At 42.0% G+C, this 16437-nt stretch overlaps 1 protein-coding gene across 1 annotated transcript in view; it reads right to left on the bottom strand.

Moving 5' to 3' along the window:
* The window catches only part of PAPLN (papilin, proteoglycan like sulfated glycoprotein), a 61971-nt gene extending 48498 nt beyond the window's left edge, over nt 1–13473 (bottom strand). The window contains exon 1 of the mRNA XM_053981350.1: nt 13425–13473. The gene's annotated coding sequence lies outside the window, so the exon portion shown is untranslated. The remainder of the gene's footprint in view (nt 1–13424) is intronic.
* Nucleotides 13474–16437: the final 2964 nt, after the last annotated feature.

Raw genomic sequence — 16437 nt, 5'->3', positions numbered from 1 at the left:
ACCCACTCAAGTACTTTTATACTAAAGTCCCTTCCCAAACATCTAGCAACCCTTATTATTCATTGTCCAAGACAAGACTGGACCACAACAAATCGCAGTTCAGATCCCGGAGTGCTTAAAATGAGCCTGTGAAGCTGTATCCAGCAGAGCATCATTTTGAGAGAAATAAGTCCTTTTGACAAGTCGATCATACAGTGGGCATAACTGCAAATGACTGTCCTGAATCCAAGCAGTCATCCATCACTGTCTGGGCTCAGTAGCTGTGCCAGGTACACTGCGGGGCTTGCAGCACTTCTGCATCGTCCTTCCCACAGACCTAAGAGCAAAGCAACCTATTTCCTCTGGTGCTCACTGAGCATCAATATGCCGCTGGGAAAACATTTCCTCTTCATTCAGCTGATGATCAGCCTGTAATGCTAATTGCGAGGACTACTGTAATTGCATCCTGTGTATTCTAGGTGCTGTTCTCATACAAAACAGAGCTCCCATCCTCGTACAAAAAAAGCTGTTTGTTTGCTGTGTATTATAAGTCACTAGGTACATACATGAACAAACAAAATGGTTAACATCTTATTAACATAAGATCCCCACTGAACAAACAGAAAGCCTTCTGGTAGCCTAAGCTCTACATGTCCTGAGGCATAGAACAGTATTTTGCTTTATTTACTCTATATTCAGAAGAAAGGGTTCACAATCAAGATCAGGGGTGGGTTTGTTTGTTTGTTTGTTTTTCTCTCAGGTTTTCTATTTTAACAGAACAAAAAGAATAAACTTTGCACCTTTGACTCAAAAAGTGCTACCAAGAAAACCGGTTACAACAATGTAGCTGCTTTCCTGTTTTCTCAACCCTTTTAGCAAGTTTGGACATGGCCATTCACCTAGACTCCAAAAGAATCTTGGTGCCTAATTTGAGAAGCAATTAATCCCTAAAGCAGCCAGATTAGGTGAGATCTACCTGCATTCTTCTTTACCAAGCTGGTAAGCAGCTGGATCAGAGAAAACCCATCCCAAAGCCAAAGGGAAGTGATCTGCATCAGAAGTTACTGCACTTACTGAACAGCAACATTTGAGATCATCTAGTCACTAAGTTCTTTACACAGTGGTGGCTACTTTCCCTTAAAATTGAGACAATTTTGGTTTTTGCCTAATGTTCTTTTTAACATAAATACATATAGAGACCAGCAAACAAAGCTCTACATCCTTGCTTGAAAATCACCTCAAATCACTCATCACATGTCTTCTATCAAATGCTGCATTCAGAGTGGATTGTTTACTAGCAAACACATTTGGAATAGGCAAATGCTACAAAGAAACTATCCCAACCCCAGCATTTCTGTGATGCCATCAAACATTTAAACTAATGGAGAAAAATATTTCAAAGCCAAACACCTTTAAGGTATCAGGACACTTCACAGTGCATAAGAACTTGAAAACTGACCCAAAATAGAAGTCTCAATTATCTCACACTGGACAGAAAAAAAAGCACACCACTTCCAGAGATAGCAAATTTGCTCTGATTTAATTTTTTTTCCTTTTACCAATTAATTCACTGACATGAACAAATATTAGTTTAAGTTAGTGCCATACCAAAGACACTTGGTGACTTTATCCACCCTTGCTCCTCATCACAAACACCTCCCTTTGCTCCCTGTAAGAGTAGAGCATCTGCCCTGGAAGCCCAGAATGAGGCTGTCCAATACACACATGGCTCTGTAGCACATTGGCTCATCCTCACACTGCACCTCGGAAAGAATGGCTTTTCATGGCTGCTCTATCTGCAGAGACTGGGAATGCTCTGGCATTAAAGTGTGTGATACATCTCTGGGAAGCCAGGATAAAAAGATGTAAGCTGCAGGCCAGTGTACAATGGAGCAGTTGAAAGGCCTCATAAGTACAATGTAGAAAGAGTAAATGTGCGTTTGTGTAGACACTTTCCAAAGTAACAAACAAAGGTGTTTACAAACTCATTTTAAGGTCTCTACAGGCAGACCTAAAGAAACACACCATCTCTCTAAGCTCCTGTACTAATACTAGCTATTCCTAGTCCTGGGGACTCCATTCTAAGCTAACATTAGCTTCATCAAAGCTTTGAAACTCAGTTTCAAATCACCTGCTCCTCTACTTGCACCTGACCACCCACCCACAAGGAACGCCTGGTACACCAGGCAAACTTACTGCCCTCCCACATTGCTTCCAGACCATTTCCTCCTCCGTGCCAGGACAGGTCCCTGGATCCCTGGAGCTGCCACCTTGGCCTGCCTCACACCTCAGACTCCCTCAGGGACGGGACACCCGGTCCCGAGAAGCTCCCCTTTCACAGACAAGTCTGGTGGCTCCGACGGCATCGCTTGACCGAGCCTCCCTCCCGGCTCCTCTCACGCAGCCGAAAGCAGCACCGGAGTGATGCGGAGCCACACCCTGCCCTCAGCACCTGCTGGCCCGCGAGCAGGAGCGGAGCTCTCCGGGGGTGATAGCCACGGGCTACAAGAGTCGTAGCGCCCAGACGAGCCAGAACTCCGTTTCTGCCGTCAATAGCCCTGCTGCGTTTGCCTCGCAGCCAAGGGAGCGTGTGTGTGACCCCAGCGGGCTCGCCCCGCGTCCCGTCACACCGGCACTTCCCGGGCACCTCCCTGCTCCCCCAGCCGCAACATCAGGAACAGCACCTGCGGACACGGGAAGTCCCACCGGGATTAACTGCAGGCCAACCGTACGCGTGTTCACCAAGCGCATGGAGCATCTTCTTCCCTCCCTTCTGAGAAATAAAATTTTGCAGTCATGAGGACTCTGGTCTCTCCTCTCCCCTGTACTCTTTAAACTGAAAGGAAAGAAAAAAACGGTGGGAAATGAAGAATAGTTTAAAGAGCACGAAGAGTGCTGAAAAGACTAACAGAGAGTCGATATCCAAGTAGAGGGATCAGGAGACAGCCCAGAACACAAAGTCAACTCCTACCTTCTGCATGTGGCTGTGACAGGTGAGCACAAAAGTTGGAGACACACTGCACTCAAGCTCCAGAGCCTACTTACCAATCTTTCTTGTTGAAACAGTGGCACTTCAGTGCTCTTCTCCCCTGCTTCTGTTTGGTTACTAATCCTTACTGCACAGGAAAAGCAGAGTTGTGTTTCATTTAACCCCTTCAGCCTCTCAGTTTCTTCTCAAGAGTTTTCACTTTTGCTTTGGGAAGCCAGCACCGTAAGCATACACACAGGCACACCTGCCTTGGAATTGTTTCTAGCTTCTGTAGTCTGTTTGTGAGCACACACATGAGCTCCAAACTGTGCCTAAAGTTGTTGCAGGGGTGGAGCCCTTTGTAACTAGTTTTATTTTATCTGTCGGCATCGTATCAAAAGAGAGACAGTTATCCACAGATCCCTTCAGTATTCATTTTCAGTAAGTTCTTAACTCTGAAAAAAAAAAACAAACTTCACATTTACTTTAAAACTACAGCCTGAATCACAGTTCATAAATAAACTTTTGACAAAAGAAACTTCAAACTTAAATACAATTCACAGTTAGATTTGGGTCTAGGCAAAGTTAAGCAGACCCTAAAAATCTGAAAATAGCAGTAATTTGGATACAGACCTGAATTTAACCAAAGACAATGGCAGCACAGGTTTCTCTATTTTTTTCCTCTAACAAATGCCATGCAATTCAGAAACCCCCTGAAAACTCCCTTGAAGGAACAATTTAACAACATAAAAACTGTTAAAGGAAAAGGAATCTAGTTGGATGCATTACAAGGAAAAACTTGTGGTTTTAATCATGTGGATACTAGAGAAAACATTGCATAACAACTTATGTGTTGTTTTATTTTGCAAACAGATAAATCTGCCTCCCATTGATTTTGTCCTCTGCATAGTATAAAACAAATAAATAATGAAATACAGAGACCACAGATCTAGAAAAATAGATTCTGGTCAGCAATTTTAACAGCTATTAGCATTTCAACCCTATTTAATATGATGACCGAGGTTTCCTAGATTATGAGAATAGCTTTAAAGTTTTAATTTGGGTTGGTCTTTTATGTTTTGCCTTCCAGTATTAGAGTCCTTTTTCATAAGTAGTTGATTTGTAACTGTAAGAGAGAGAGCCTTGCTTTCCAAAGGAAAGATGAAGCTTCTATTTTCAGGTAACTCCACATGTTGGATCTTCTATGGAAGACATCAAGATGTGTAATGAAATCTCCAGAACTGGTATCACCACTGTCCTCTTGGCCATGCTGCTGCTTTAGATAACCAAAATGGACAATATCCTTGCCAACTGTTGACAAGCCTAGATGTGCACAGCTCCAAATGGAAGTTTCTAGCAGACTCGTAAATGCATCAGACATAGAAGCATTTTTTTCCCAAGGATACGTCTCTCTTCTCCCTGCTGTTCAATCCCTGTCTAGCAGCTAGCCATGAAAGGTACACAGTGCTCAAATCCTACCATTACTCATCCCACAGGAGACAGAGTTCAAATAAAAGTCACATCTTTTCCACAAGCAAAAGCAATCCTGTACTTTCCTGTCAAAGCTAACCCTGCCACAATAAACAAGGATAAGCCCTAACAGGAAACCCAACACAAAATGGCAACACCACCAAGCAGCAGGGGAGCCACAAGATATTGAAAGACACAATACACCCCAGAAGAGCATCTAATGGTGGTGCAGGTGCATGGCTACTTATGTTTTCCTTGTCAGGAGAAACAAAAATTTAACATTGTTAATGCCTATTTAACAATATAGAAATTATTGTCCTGCCTCCTTAGATTCAAATCTTCTCTTAAGAAAAATAAATTTGGGCTGTGGGCCAAGCTGTGATCCCTCCTTTTGCATCACAAAGTGGTTACATGAGCATGTGCTTTTTATTTTTCCACCTGTACTCTCAATTAGCCACTGGCTAATGCCATCCTGCTAGGTGTCACCTTATATCCTAACCCTTAATGATATTTGGTCAAACCAATACCTGAAGCCCTGACCTTCTGTGAATAAACTTAACTTTCATATCAGTTTAAAGCTTTTAGCCCATTGGCAAGAAAAAGCTGGAAATCCAATCCCAAAGGTTCAAAAACTAGAAGGCAAAACCCCCCACAGCTTCAGATGAATTTATAAATACCCAATCATTAAAATGCCTCTCATAGTGGGATCCTCAATTAATGTTTCTTTTTTACATACTTAAGAACTTAATAATGTTCTTGTAGTTTTTGTGTTCTTGTTGATAAGCTACAAGGCAGAGACAGGGGAAATGTGACTGCTCATGTTGGAATCTAGCCAGGATACATCCAAAAAAACAGCTGTGCCTACTGCACTAAAGCAGTGTAAACACATCTGGATTAATTTTAACCCCATACAGACTTAATAGATGAGCTCCTGAGATGCTGAAATAAAAAAAAGAACTGAGCAGACTTTTACCACAACTAAGCAACATGAGACATCAATTACATTTATTTTATTAAAAAAAAAAAAAAAATAAGAATAATCTGCTCATACTTCCTGGTTCCTGCAGTGATGTGACAAAATCAGAAGCTGTTAGTGTAGGATTTGAGCTTGAGGCCAGTGCTTACCTAGAAAAAGGCAATGCAAATATGAAGTAAACCTTTGCCCTGTGGTTTCACAGAAAGTTTTGCATAGGTACCATTCCTCTGGGAATGGTACCTATTCACCCTTTAGTGAAAACAAGATAATACACTTCTCCAAGACCATTCTCATCTCTTGGTAGGACACTGCCAGGTCACTATGGAATGAACAAAGCAGGACCACAGGCATTTGCCTCTTGCCACTAGGTCTATCCAGTGGCTAGCTGGGCATCTGGGTGTCCCAGATGAGGTCAAGAAGAAACAGTTGAGATGAATGCCTAGTGAATGGATACTGCTGAACACGATATCCCTTCTAGCCTGATCACTGCAGTGCTTTTGGCAAGAAGCAACCTCTACAGGAGTTGTGGCATTGGGATTTCAACAGTTACATGGCCAGAGGTCAGCAGTAAGACTTCTGCTTTCTCTTTTGTTATACTATTCATGATAAACTACCAGGATTCCTTATTGCTAGAGGCTGTTTCCAAAGACTGTTGAAAGATCTGCATGCTTTACTGGACAGGGCTCCAGTCTAACTAGTTATGGCTAACACTTACAGCACTGCAGCGCTTAGCTGGTCACCAGATACCCACCACGGTGCTCTGTCACTCCTCATCCTCAACATGACAGAGAGAGAAAAACTGGTGGAAAAACTTGTCAAACATGATAAATACAGGAGGATTACTCACTGGTTGCTGTCATGGGCAAAAGAAACTTGACTTCTGAGAAATTAATTACTGAGAAATAAAACCAAAATATCCTGCTTCTTCCCCAGGGGGTACTTAACACCTAACTCTTCTACCTCCTGTCCTCTCCTGCTGAGCAGCAACCACAAAATTCAGGCAAGACTCACAAAGCCTCCAGAAGAGAAGCTTGGGCACTCATGCAAGGAAGAGAAGAATCTGTGTTCAGTTTGGTTTCACAATTTGAACCTCCCAGGAGACTACTGTGATCAGGAAACCATGGCATAGTCATTACAAACTGGTGTTCTTGTTGGCTAATTTTGCCATTTAGCCAAAGAGCAAGGATCTGGGGTGTTGTGATTATGGCTGGGTCATGTTCTTAAAAAAATGGGATGGATACCATACTTTGCTTTCAGAATAATGCTCTTAGATAAGAGCAATGGCCTTATGAAGAGAAATGGACAGCCATTGCATTTAGCCTACTACTTGCATTTTACCCAGAGGATATGCTCAAATATTTCCAAGCACAGAATAATACTGAACAGTAATCTTACATCCAAGGCAAGTGTGTTGATGGCTGAATGAGAAGATAAAGAAATAAGGGTCTCTGGGATGTCAAATCGAGTCCACTGCTACTGGGGACATATGGCATGTCTCTCTTTCCATCAGCTGCACAAGGGTCTGTAGGCTTCAGCTTATTCTGAAAACAGTAAGACTTTTGACACACTGATTTTTTAACTTATAATTTTTTAAAGAAATCATAGTAAAGTAAGTTTTGATTCAACCTGATCTGAGCTTTTTTCAAATTTGAATAGTGCACCAATAACTGCATTCTTCCCAGACTCTCACTCACCTTTGCAAGATAGGCATGTCATTTAGTCCTCTGAATGACAGCTTCTCAGTATACAGAATGAATCCTGTCAACCCTTCAGGAAAAGCAGCTCAATTCCATGTTCAGGAGACATTACAAAGTCCTTAGAGGAAGGCCGGAAAGTGTATTACACACCAATGGGCCCTGCTGTACAAGTTAACTGCACCAAAGCCCATCATCCTCTTGCAGTATCTCTTGTACTGGTTTATCTCTGCTGTAGGGGCCTGGAAACACATGGACTCTTTCACCTGCTGTGGGCTGCTGCAGAGGAGCTGACCTGTACTTTTGTATAGATACAGCTGCAAACAGAGCTGATTTTATTGTGGTTTGCCAGCATACAGCCACTGAAGTCAGCAATGAAAGAGAACAAAGACGTATCAGCTTCATTCCTACCTAGTCTCCCTTCTTGGACACTTTCATATAATGCAGCTCAGAACTGTGGAAACCAAAGCAGACATCAGTATTTTGCTATAATCTGCTCCAGGAACAGAGCCACTCATAGGCACTTGGTCTAGCAGGATTCTCTTAGTCCCTTCTTGACAACTGAGCCAATTCCTGTGCTGTGCTCTCCAAGAGAGCCTTCAAATAAATTTACTCTTCATATTCAAAGAATTAGATACCTCTCTTCATCCATTTCCAAGATAAGTGAAATGGCAAGCCTGTCACTTCATATTTATTTTGATTCTCAACCAAATCAGGTGAAACTTTTATTCAGGCCACCTTTCTAAACAAGCTGATAGCACTACACCAAGTTTCAGCTTGGCCGTTTAAAGACCGTTTAAAGAAGAAAAGCAGCATGTAATGATAATGTCAGTGTTCAAAAAGCAAAAACCAACTTCAAAGTGCTGTGACTAATTCCATGCAAACTTTGTTGTGAAAGGCACTCCAGTACACTGCACCTCAGGATACAAGTGAAGGCACCATTCCATTGCTAAGACTATACTTGGATACACAAAGATTTGCCTGTAAAAATCAGAGGAACTACATGCAATGGAATGAACATTGTTTTTAAACCAGCCTAACTACTCCTGAGTTTAAGTCATGTACAGCAAAACCAGGACACAACTGAGTCTGTTGGAAGGGAAGTGGTGTTAATTTTTTTCTAGCATTGAATAGCACATCTAGTTTTTCTGATGCCCCACCCCAAATCTTAGGATATTTACAGGAAATAATTCTAACAGCTTTCCTTATAAGCAGACACTTTGAATCCTGCTAATTATTAAGAAACTGATCATAAGGGCATTGTGATCCCATTTTCTTTTTCTGTATCATGGATTTATTGTGTAGGGCAAACTTGGCAGCCACACAGAGAATCTCATTTAGAGAGATTAACCTGTGAACACTGAGAGATCTGGAGGGTCTGTGTCCACTGCTTGATGCACAGGATTTAAACAAGAATAATTATATCCAGCAAGCATAAACACACACACTCAAAAAGTAATATATACATGTATGAAATGAGGCAATGCCTTATCCAGAACAGACACTCCCTCAGCTGTTTGTTTTCCTTTTATTTTGGTTTTACATTTTAATGATATATAAAAAGTAGAAGAAACCACAGCTGGTAAGCAGATTTGAGCTAGAGAACTGATTTCAAGGGAAAACATTTTTAGTTCTTATACAAACAAATGTAGTGATTAATGTCGATTTCTTGTGCTCCCTAAGCTGTTGCTAGTGATCAAGGAGCAAAGGGTCAAGGCTGGCCATTTGTATTCAGATAACATTTGAAAACATAAAGGGCAGTCTCCAAACTCCCAAATGTTTTCTGGATAATCCAATCTGCTCCACCCAAAATATAAAAAAATGAAAGTCTACATCACACATATTTAACAAAACATGTTATCACATGAAACAAAACCAGAAGAACCTGTTCCCCATGGATGCCACACAAACATCAGCCCTTTGCTCAGAAGGTCTTGCCCAGAGCTCATTCAAAATCTGAATTTCCAAAGGCTTTGGACTTGGCATAGACTGATGTGGCAGAGAGGAGGGCAAAGAAGGAACAGTAACCAGCTAATTCTAGGCCTGATCTCAGTATTTTGTAATGATTGACAAAACTACAGTTACTTTCACCATGGCTGGACTGAGTCCTAAGAGAAAGTCTTGCTGAACTATTCTGCCCTGCCCAAACCTGTAGGAAAACCAAAACAGGCAGGTTTCCCTTCCCTCCGAGCTGACTCCCTTTCCCCCCACAGAGTGTACCTGGGCTCCTGGTGCCTCACACCCTGAGGCCCTCAGCAATGGAAACAGCTTCTCTGCTTCTCACAAGCATCAGCCCTTGCTGGGAATAGGGAGCTTGCCAGGCAGAGATAACAATATAGCAAAGCTTTGGAGGGAAAAAAGAAGCTGGCTACATCAAAGCCAACATGAAGAAAGATCGTCCTGGAACTATTCCAGCTATTCTCCATTTAAACATTCAGGCTTTTTCTCTCAGCACTCTTTCCACACTCCCCCCAGAGATCTCATGCTATTCACTGTGGAGTCTAAAGTCACCTGCTTTTAGCTGGGCTTGGCACTGCCTACCACAAATGCTGCATAGGAGATACAGAAGCAGAGAAAAAAGTTGAAAGCAAAACCTCTGACAAGCAATTCTCACCCCCACGCCCACATGCATTTATCCCTCGTAATTCCCAGTCCATTTATACACATTACTTCCGCTAAAGAAAAGTAAATCCAGTGCCAAAACATAGCCCTTTGGTTAAAAAAGTGTTATATTCAGCAGAGGTTTTAACTCTAGCATACTAAACACAGAGTCATTAGGATTTAACACCATTGAAATGGAAATGGAGACAGAAACCTTTCCAGTTCTTATACTCCACTTTGGAATTGGAAGAGTACAACACCAACTGTAATTGCATTAACAGATCTTCTGGAACAACATGCCCTTGATAGAAAGTACTTGGAAGCATGAGGCACACATAAGCTCTTGCTGATGTCTTCCAGCATCAGGCAGCAAGGAAGCTGATACCCTACTAAGGACAGCATTACAGCCTTGCTGCCCAGCAGAGAAAAGTCAGCAACAAAACGGAGCAACAGGGGCTGTCAAAACGATGATCCTTCTCTCCATCTCAGCAGACTCTCGTGGTACAGCTCTCTCAAGTGGCTCAAGGCAGTGACAGTTCTTTTCCCAGGCTCTGTCCTTGTGCAACCCCTACAGGGCATGAGAAGGTGCCCAGAACCTTGGCAGCTGTTTCCATATGCCTATGGCTCAGATCTCTGACAAGGGATTCTGGAATGAGATTTCTCTCCCAGCATAATGAAGTCTTTAGTCATTAACAAAGAAGCCTTCTGGGGTAGAATTCCAGCTGCGCCTGAGATCTTGCCTCCATAGAGATGACTTTTTTCCAGCACACAGGTTTAGTCTGAGGAGAAAGGGAAAGGGTTGCTTTTACCAATCCAGGGATTTTCAGTTGCAGCAGTTGAAGGTTTCTGTTTACTCTTAGATCAGGGTAAGAAATCTCTTGCTTCTCCTTCCTGCCACTTCACAGCTGCCGGTTGAGCTTCTGTGCTTGCCGCTCCTTTGCCTCAAAGGCAAACTTTGTGTCCTGCAGCTGGGCAATGGCCTCCTTGGCCTCCTTCAGGTCCTGACAGATGAGCTCGTACTTCTCTGTCAGCTCTCTGTTCTCTCGGCGCAGCTCCTGTACCACCTGGTTCACCTCCTCCGTCTGCTTGGTGCAGTGGATCTTCAGCTGCTCTACCTCAGAGAGCATGATCTCCATGTTCTTGACCAGTGACTCCAGTTTCTCTTTGGACATGGTGTCAGGATCAGTTCTATTGAGTCTGCCCAACCCAAACCCAAAAGGGACAAAGAAAGCCACTCTGTGCAACATGCACCAGGACGTCTGGCAATTACAGTCTTGTGGTCTCTTTTTATACTCCCTGCTGCTCATCCTCCTCCTCCTCCCTTCCCTTTCCTCCCCCAAAGTGTCTCTAATCTTCTTTGCTTGGTTAATCTACTTATTTTTATTGCGTTGTAGAAATCGACTGAAGGGCTGACAGCCCTGCAGTAACATATGTGCTGTGCAGCAAAAGCCAGAGCAATAATGAGACTCTGTGCAGCCTGTCCACAGAAAAACAGCTTTCATCTGGAGAATTCTCTTAGGAACTCCTTGCAGTACCCATTAAAGTACAAAGAAACCTCTTCAAGCCAGATGCCTACTGCAGTCCTGTGCACCCAGACCCAAGAGCACAGCCTGACTTTCATCTTACATATACTAAGCAAGCTTAGTATATGTACATATGTACATATGTATGCTTACATATGTAAGCAAGCTTACAGCAATACAAATCATGTATAGGCAAAGAGAACTAACCTCAGTTTCTCCTCCTCTCTCTTAATCTTATGTTTGAGCAAGATGGAAGGAATGAAATATAAAATTCGTGTGTTTTTTTTCCCAGGAGGAGATCTATCCAACAACAAATGCTGCAGCAGCCTCATCTTCTCTTGAAAGCAGTCACAATGGTTATCTCAATCAGTGGCAACCACAGTTGCTGGGCCATGTACCACATGAAGGTGGCTTGTGTTCTTTTAGGGACATGCAGGCTAGAAATTTTAAACCCTGCTACCCCTTCCCTCCCTTCAGCTCCATCAGCAACACTGGCCCCAGAATTCACACAAAAATTTACTCCTGTACACACTTGCTACCCACAACAGGGTGGCAAATGGCTACAGAGCACTACTGAACTTGTGAGAATCACAACTGAGACATGCCAAGCTCAACACCCCGATTACTCAGGTCATCATACAGCAGGGTGATCCCAGCAGCCACAAGGGATTAAGTGAGTCTGGCCGACTTTCTGAAGTTTGACCCAGACTTTCTTATGTATCCAGTTAATTAATGCACTCACCTAGACAATAAGTATCATTAATTAGCCAAGTATCTGATGTAACAATATCACCCTTGAGAAATTAATTTGTCTGAGGTGATATCATATGTGGCACCCCAGGAAAGAACCCATGCTATTTAGCATTGATTGTGTGGCCAGGGGGAACAGACCATGGCAGAGACAAGAATGAAGGTTTTCTCTTGGGGAACTTGCAAACTAAGGACAGAAAAGTATGTCGCTCTCCTTCGTCCCCACATGAGGAATATTTCCTTCAGGCTGAATCTGCACCTTTTCAGAAGCCTTCAAATTGTTCTACATACCCAGAGAAAGGCAGAATCTCATTTGCCATACAGCACAAAGACGTGGATCTGTGCTCACTGCATTCACCTCACAGAATCACATTCCAGTGCACAGTATTGCATAATGGCCTTTACTCTTGCATGCTGTTTTGCAATTCCAGGTCCCCTTAAAAGGAGCCTGTAGTACCATCACATACATTCAATACCAGATTGAGAGAGGATACACGTGTTCATGTGCAGAGCTCCCCCAAATACATTTTTTCTTCACTTTTCTCCAAAAAACGTTGCTTTTTTCAGCTACGAAGAGTTTCAGAAGCTTCATCCCACAACTCATTGCCCCTTTTTCCCTGCTCAGCTCAGAGAAATAAAGCTCTTTCTTCCAGGAAGTTTTACATCTCCTCCAGCACTGGATGAAAACACTGCTGGATGTTGGCCAAGATCTGACAGTGTTCAAAGGCCTGGGACTTCTCACAGCTGGAGGTTAAAGAGTTGCTCACAAAGCCAGCCATCCTACTGCCTCTCACACAAGTGCACAAGCAGACCCCTCTCATCCTGGCAGATGGAGCACTTTGCACCACACTTTGAAATGAGCAGAGTGACATCCTTCAGATGAAAAGAGAGTGGGAGAATCTAAACATAATTAGAATATGTCCTAAAGTCCTTGAAGAAACATTTGCACTGGCTGTCAGCCCAGATCCCACGTGATGCACATGGTACTGGAATAGGCTGGAACATGCTGCAGCATTACAAAACAGCAGGTCTTCATTAGTGAGGAATCTTCCCTGTCTCCACAACTGTACATGCTGCACCCAAACAGTTTAAATCAAGCAGAATTACAATGATGCACAAAGGGAGTGCCACAGAGGCCATCTACTTGGTTATCAGTAATTGATACATCATCTCTCACTGTCTTACTCTCAAAATTCTTTAAGTTGCCTTGGATACAGACAGAATCTTGGCAACAGAAAAGGGGTAAGAGACACTACTGAAATAACAATATAAAATGAAAACAAGGAGTAGCATGAGATGATTTTCTACAAAAATATGGGTATTGTTACTATGCTTTGTTTGATTTAAAATATTTGATGAAGTAACAAGTAGGAATTAAAAGCTCATGAAAATTGCAGTGAGAGAATGATGCAAAAATCACTAGACCTACTGCAACAAGACTAACTTGAACTGTAGCTTCTTACCTTTAGTCACTGCTGGACTCCACTGTTGCAGATAAACTGGAGAAAAAGGCAAACACCAATAGTGAATCCAGCTGGGGAAAAATGCAGAACAGCATACCTGAGAAAAACAATTAAAACCACAAGAATTCAGAGCACATGGACACACAGCAAACAGCAGTCTTAGGGCTGTTGACAGAAAGACAGAAATTAGTGACAATATAGCAGGGGAAAATAATAAAGCACTGCTAGATTGTATTTCATAGAAGCAGTGCACTGTAAGGGAATGAGGTAGGACCAGCTTTTCCCTCCACCCTGCTGGAGGGAAATGTAATGTTTTGTTCTGGACATTTGTCATAAAGGGACCAAGAAAGAGTTTGAAACTTAGACAAGTGTTTAGAGAAAATGATGATATCAAAAAATGTGAGCTCTATGAACCAAGTTTAAGAAGAAGGATTGAAAACTACATGGCAAGGTATTTCTAAGACTGTTTTGCAATTATGTCCAGGTCCTCTGCATGTTCTAGGAAAGATAGCTCTGCTGGAAGAATATTTCTGTAATTTCTTAGGGCTTGACTGTGCAATTGTAATTTTGAAAACACCTGTGATTTCTGTGGTCTCAGCCAAATGGTACTTCTCTTGTTATTTCATAGCCATATTAAATCAGGAAAAATTAGTGTTAAACTTCTCACTACAGTACATGCTACACTGAGAGACACCATTGACAAATCTATCAGCTCTTTTGTGCATATTCTTTCTCTATTCCACCTTTCACTCTGCATATGGCTTTGAGATATATGAAAGAAGGAAACACAGAGCTAGTTAAGAACAAAACAGGGGAGCAACCACTGGGAGCACCCATTCCTGCTCTTGTGGATGGAAGGAAAATTGTAGAAAGTGGCACTAGTACAAGTGAAACTTCTTGTGCTTTTCCATAATGGGTGGGAGCTACATCATCTGACTACCTCACCACACTCAACTATGCTGGTTTTAGCACTAGAAGCAAATGGCAGTATGAGGCTGCCAAGCTAAGGATGGTTCATGTGAGACATACTTGTGCTTCTTCACAGGTCTCTGAGCCAGAGAATCACCTACTCCTTTCACTCAGAGGCACACACAAGCCAGAAATGCAGTTTTCCCATCACGTTCATACCTCTGAGAGTCTGAAAAAGAGACACAAAAGTCATACTCGTTCAGAAAGCAGACCACGGGTGTTCCAGCTTCTAGTGTATTTAACAGGGGCCCTGGGAACATTTGAGGAGAAAATCATTAAGCTACCTCACTCTCTCTTTGTAGTTTTCCCAGCAACACAAGAGGGACAATTCACTATCCTAGAATTTTAAATGGAAAAGTGGCTTTTAAATAACTGCTCGGGGTGAAAAAGCAAGCTATTTGGTACAAACACTGCAAAATAAAGCTTCACATTTCTTATCTTCTCAGGCACATACTTAGATTGCTGTATCTACTTCTAGTTTTTCCAGTCACAGATGCAAAAGTACAATGCAATGTTCACACAACAGTTGTGGGAGACAGCACTGTAGTTTCTTAGTAGATAGCTTCAGGTTATCATCCTCAGTTAACAATGGTCATTATTTTAACAATTGATTTTTTTAAAAGACATATAGTATGCCACTAGCTGTAGTGAAAACATTAGAGCCCTCCAATCTGTTTTTTCTTGCAGCCTTTTCACTTAAACCTGATTTATCCCCAATGGTATGTCTAGCAGCCAGTGCAGCATTTGCAACCTCCATACTTCACCATCTAAGTCTACTAGGGTAAATGCATTTTATACAAAATAATTACAAGATGAAGTATAAGGAGCTCTCATCTCTATATTCATAGTAAAACCACTTGAAAAAACAAAACAAAATCAAAACAACATAAAAACTCCCTAAAGACCAAGCAGCACCTGGAGGCACTGACCATTCCTGCACCAGAGTGGGAAACATTTGTCCCCTGCTATTCAATTTGTTTCTAATAAAAGACAAATACCATTGTTCCCTGTGCCCAAATACTCAGCTCTGTGTAAGACATTGACATAATGATGATCTCATCCTGCAGAGTTCAGAGACTATTGATATAATCTGCTCTCCTATTAAAACACGAGATTTATTTTTTGCCACTATTGTAAGCATTAACCATATCTCATGCAATTTGGCAGAACTTGAGTTTAGCTGCACATAAAACTACATGATTTACAGGTTTTGATCTAAAATACTGCACCAAAAGGATACCTACCAAAATTGTGATCAAAATCCTTGACACAAATAATATGTCTCAATAGCGCAGGTGTCGAGAGAGGTATTAATGGATACAGAGGTACCTTTTCCCATTCTGCCTCTATCTACTCATCAGCCAGATCAAAACTATTAATTCAGCATAATACAGCTCAGTAAAATAAAAATTGATACCTTTAACAAAATTGTTTCCAAACTGGGTTGATTTCTCCTTAAGAAATCAACTGGCTAAGAAAAATACCAAGTAGTGACAGGTGACTTTTATATAAACTGAAATAAAACCCCCTCCAACCCTTTACTAGGATTTTTACCATCTAGGGAGAAGAAGAAAACAGGTCCCACATGTCATAAAACTATTTAATATTTGAGGTGAAAAAATTTCCAGAGCAGGACAGTGATGAATCCTTCAGATTAAATCAAAGAGTGAAAAATATTAATGACTATTTTTAAATGTTAAGAATGTTTCAAAACAAAAGCTCCTCTTTAAATAAGAAATGGTTTTGTTCAGAATGTCAAACCGGAAAATTTGCAAAGCCCCTCTAAACAATAGCACAAGGAGTTCTGCTGGGAAGACACCCTCCATGGCACCTAACCACATTTCTGGTGAGGAAACTACACCACAGGGGATTGTTCAAAGGGCTTTCACCCCTACACCAGCCTCCTTGGCCTGTGAGGGTGCTCCCTCTCCATAGAGCCTGAAGTCAACGCTGTGAGAAGGAAAGGGAAAAAAGAAGGAAACATCTTCCTTGTCCCTTAGAGCAGACTGGGGCCTGCCAGCATCTCCACAGCCTGCAAGGGCAG

Source organism: Vidua macroura, chromosome 6, assembly GCF_024509145.1.
Source record: "Vidua macroura isolate BioBank_ID:100142 chromosome 6, ASM2450914v1, whole genome shotgun sequence".
Taxonomy (NCBI): Eukaryota; Metazoa; Chordata; class Aves; order Passeriformes; family Viduidae; genus Vidua; species Vidua macroura.
This window is presented reverse-complemented; position numbering and strand designations above follow the sequence as displayed.